General features: G+C 45.1%; 1 long non-coding RNA gene across 1 annotated transcript; it reads left to right on the top strand.

Moving 5' to 3' along the window:
- Positions 1-770: 770 nt before the first annotated feature.
- LOC134563463 (uncharacterized) lies at positions 771-4,406 on the top strand. The gene is made up of 3 exons (XR_010083383.1): positions 771-1,638; positions 2,499-2,637; positions 4,242-4,406. It is a non-coding gene; the product is annotated as an uncharacterized LOC134563463 (long non-coding RNA).
- Positions 4,407-4,982: the final 576 nt, after the last annotated feature.

Here is a 4,982-nt window from a genome sequence, read left to right on the forward strand (position 1 = left end):
TAAAGAGTATAAAAACCAAGCCTCGAACATGGCAAATTCGTGAACCCAGCTAGATACACCGACTGCCAGGTTCTGTGTCTCTGGGGTCACCCTTGGCTCAACTTTTCCCGGGAGAAATTCTGTCAAGTAAGTGTCGCTGTTTGTGGGGTTCGTATTGTTTTGTTTTTATTGTTTAAAATTGTTATAATTTGATTCCAAATTTTGTGATTTGGATGTTAATAAACCAAATTATTGAATTTGGCAATAAATTTGTCCTGGCGTTTATAACAATATGAATTGTGCCGAAGTACTCTATAAAAGAAGAATTTAGAAAAATAAAGATTGCTCTCATTTCATCATCATATTGAGAGTCATGTCGTTATTTCCATGCCGTCTGCAAACCATAACAACATATGGGACCCTGACGAACTGACGAAATCCACGCAGCCGAGACTGATCACTGCAGCACAGATTGCAAAATTGCTATCTGCTTCCCTCCAGAGAGAGAGGTAAGCGAAATATCCCCACACTTTCCTAAAGAAGGATGGGCCTGCTGACCACGGGGAAAGATCGATCCTGCCAAAGGTCGGACAGCACCTGGTGAAGCCAGTCTGATTCCCAGAACAGACAGCCAGGCAGAGGTTCCAAAAAATTTGGGGAACCAGCTCTCCCGAGAGAGGACAGCTTGTGCCTTCACTGGCAGAGCAGCTGAATTCTCTGCTGCCGACAACTTCTTTCACACACACACACACCCCCCCTCCCCCCCCCCCCCCCCCCCCCCGCTTCTTCCGCTTCCATCCGGGGCATCAAAGTGAGCGTCTGCACCGCCACTCTCTCCGTCAGCGAGGACGGCGCTTCTGCCTGCAGTGTCCGCTGGTTGCTGCCTCCTCCTCCTGCCTCAGTGCTTCTAAAGCCCAGTTCGGTCTTCTGAAGAGATGGAATATCTCCATTGTGCTTCACATGTCCCTCCAGAGAGCAGGCAGGCAGTGTGGGCCACCGAACACAACTTTGTATGGAGCGCCATGGTTCCGAACGTTGGAAGGAAGTCAGACAAAATATATTGTAACAAAAGTTTTTCCCCATGGTCCCGCTTCACCATCCCTTTCGGTATCCCTGTGGGTTTCAGGGCGAAAAGTTCACCTTATGAGTGTTTTATGCTTTTAACTTTACCTATGCTTGTTTTTATGATTTCCCGTGTAAGTTTAGGGCTTGCTTTTCTTTGTTTTTCTGTGTTTTAACTTTGTTTTTTCCCTCCGCGGGGGTGGCGTGAGACAGGAATGCAGCCCTGAGAAGGCTGTGTGCTGGGACCGAGCCAATCTCTCTCCCTCTCTTGCTCTCTCCGTGCTCGGTTCCCCCCCCCTCCGCAGGTGCACAGGCCAGGGGGCGTGTGGGGCCGCGGGTCCCTTGTATTTCCCCCCTCTGTCGGTGCACTCCCGCGGCGCTGCGGGTGGAGCTTTCCCCTCCATGTGCGGTGGCAGTGGGAGCAGAGGCAGCGCCTCTCCTTTCCCTCCGCCGTTTCCCCCTCCCCCCTCCCCACCGCCCCACTCCGCGACGCAGCCGCCACTTTTCTTTCTCCTCCCGTGTGAACCTGCACAGAGCCAGCAAAGGAACGGCAGGAGCAGTCCTCCCACTCCTTTCCCCCTTCCCCCACCCTGCACGGTAGGGCAAAGAGCGATCTTTCTTGGCTTGCCATCTTTTTCGCCCCCCCCTCCTGTTCCTCCGAAAGCGGTGAAGGGGGGCTGCCGTCTCTCCACTCGAAAGAGGCAGCGGCGGGCTGGCGGCAGGGGCGGGCTGAGCCCCGCCAAGCCCCATTCGGTTGTCCCTCCCCCATCCCCAGTCGCCATGAGCAGCGTCCGGTGCTTCGAGACAGCTTGTTAGGCTGTGGGAGGTGCTTGCTTGAAATTTAGGGTATAGCTTTTTTACAGGGAAATGGGGGCCTCGTTTGCCTGATTTCCCCCACCCCCGCGGAGATGTGGCCAAGGGGGGGGGGGGGCCTGGGGCCCTGAAGCCCCGCTGCCTCAGACATGGCAGGGCCACGTAGTGTCCGCCGCCGCTGAGGCGGGTGGAAGCTTTTCTTTTCAGAGGGATGATTTGGTTTTTGTTTGGGTTTTTTCCTCCCACCCTCCCTCAAAAATTTTTTTCTTACGGCATCTCCAGTGAATAGAATTGGAGCTTTAAATGCTTGTTTATAATAGAAGAAAAATGAAAAGAAAAACAAAAAACAAATGAGCAACCTTTGTTGCAAATTTTGCAGATAACACAAGAATTATTAATAATTCTATATTATAACTCAGTTATGATTTTTAAGTGTTATCTCGGTTTTTAAAGATATTTATTAATGATATATTGATTATATAATGTGAATTCACTGATATGATAGAGTTATTATCATGGCCTTATGGCCTCTTTTTCTCATTTGTGTTGTTTGTTTATGTGCCTGTAGCACACAGGTCACTCAAGGATTTTTTCCTTGTCTTAACTATTAGTTTTTGCATTTATGATTTTTTAAATATTTTCAGATTTCCGGAAAAGGTTATCTGAGTTTGTAAGAATGCCTCTTCTGTCGTGACGGTTTGGGATGTTGTTCCAGTTCTGGGTCACAGACCATCTCAAGAGCCTGCTGAGTTCAGAGCATCCCTATACTGACAAATTTAGGAGGTATCAATTATTATATTAGTCTTTATCATAAGATTTTTACAAATTTTGTTTTAACAATTGGAGTAAGGGATTCCTATATAGGTAGAGCTTTGGCACTGGCCATGCCTGGGTTCTTTCTGTATGGGAATTGCCTGTGGGCCCAGATGTTTTAGCAAAAAAATTACATATGAGTTACTTGATTCAGCAATTTGACCTTTAAATATGTACTGGTTTGAAAGCAAAACCAGTGAGACTCTAAGCCAGAAATACAATTTAATAGAGAGAGAACAAACAACAAGAAAGGTAAAAATGAAATAAAATAAAATAAAATAAATGCAATAGTACAAAGGACCACTGACAGAGTCAGAATGCAAACCTGACACCCTGTTGGTCAGGGTGTTGGAAGCAGTCCAAAGTAAGTCATCCCAGAGTGACAGTTGTGGCTCCGTAGAAGATGATCCTCAAGAAAGGGTCCAGTTGTCCTCTGGGAATCCAGTGGAAACAGGCTACCTTGGTGTTTGGGATTGCTGGTTTTATCTCAGTGGAAAGGCTTTGGCTCCTCCCGCTGGGTGGAGCATCTCACAATGGAATGAAGTAATGTTATCAGTCATGTGAGAGGCCTTAAATGGCCCATTCACAGATGATATCCCTTGGAGGAGGATGGGTGGAGGAAAAGATAAGAAGGCACTGCCTTATCTGGTGTTTTCAGGTGTCCCATTAACAGAAGGCATCTGCCCTCTTTCCACCCCTAGAGTTACAAGAGATAAGGAGCAATATCTCCCAACTGACTTCAACAGATGAAAATAGAATACACATTTTTGGTTACATTTTTCAACCCAAGACAAATATAACAGCTGAATTGATCTTTGGAGTGAACCTGAAACTCCTGCCCGGGAAGGATGAACAGGGCATCACTGGAAAGAAGCACTTCAGCTTTTGCAGTTTCTGGGCTGATGAAAATTATTATCAAAAGAGAAAGTATAACAATGTAACATTTATGTTATGATTCTGGAAAAAATAATAATTATGAAACCTGGATCTTGATCTGTTAGACAATGGAGTCTGACAAGTTTATCAATTTAGGGCAGTGGAGTCTGACAAGTTTGTTAACTTAAGAAGATATGCCTGTGTTTCATCATTAGCAGGTTCAGCAGTCATGTTGCCCATCACCTTTGAGGAGTGAAAAGGGACACTGCATAGTCTTTGTGGCTATCACATAGACTGCAAAGGAGATGACCATGTGGTTGAAAATTATGGAGACAACAATGGTCCTGTGTCAGCAGCATGGTCTTGTTTTTCACTGATCATCTTCAAGTTACTCCCTGCTTCAGACTTAGAGAAGACATCCAGTGATGCCAAGGATCAACATCTTGGCTCAATGGACCTTTCTCTTTCATTTGTTTTAATTTTATAGTAGAGGTTGTTTCACATAATTTTCTTACATAGATGTAGTTGTATTTTAGGTAATATTTCCCGTGGCTTCGGTGTATGCTTTGTAGTTATCAAGGGTTGTTGTTTCACTTTGTGGTTTGCCTTGTGGTGATTGGGATCATGTAGATTTTTTTTTTTGTGTCAGATATCTTTTATTGATATTTTTATTATTCTTATTATTTTTTCTTTTCTAGGTTACATCCTACAGGTATTATGGGCCAATTGAGTGAACGACGGTCCAATCCTGCACATCCTGCAATGGGTCTCTGCCCCATCAACATTGCATGCTTTTGCATTAAAAAAAAAAAAAAAAAAAAAAGGGGTCAACCAGGTTGTCTGAATTATTGGAAAATTTTTAAGCACAATGTGCTTCAGGGCAGATTGCTTATCACCTGCCCAGTCATAAGTTATCAAAATTGGAAAGATAAACCAGTTTGCCATTGCAGGTGTTGATGCAACGAACACCGTCCTTTGCTAACAAAGCAGGAAAAGCCCTTGTTATCTGAAAGGATGACTCCTAGAGTGATGGATCTTGACTAATTAGACTGCCATTTTTGAGCAGGCTAATGATGTTTTGTTTTCTGTATTAGAATTAGTAAATAGCTAAGCTTGACGCTGGTGCATGGACATGGTTGTGAAGGGTCAACACCAAATGCCACAGAACTTCCCAGACCATTTTAAGTCGGTGCCCAATGGAAATTCTATTTAGTGATTGTTTGATTACTAATGGGACTTCTGGTGTCGTGTTTGTCTGTTTCCTTGTAAGGGCCCTGCAGGGGAGGACACAGACACAGACGCCACCCTCAGCTTTAAACAAAAAAAGGGAGATATGGATGCTGACAATTGGTCTGAAATTAGGCATCGGGCAGCAGCAGTGTCTGTGTGAAATCCTTCACACGGTACTTTCACACAGGCCTGGGAAAGTGGCCTGGGAA

This window comes from Prinia subflava, chromosome W, assembly GCF_021018805.1.
Source record: "Prinia subflava isolate CZ2003 ecotype Zambia chromosome W, Cam_Psub_1.2, whole genome shotgun sequence".
Lineage (NCBI taxonomy): Eukaryota > Metazoa > Chordata > Aves > Passeriformes > Cisticolidae > Prinia > Prinia subflava.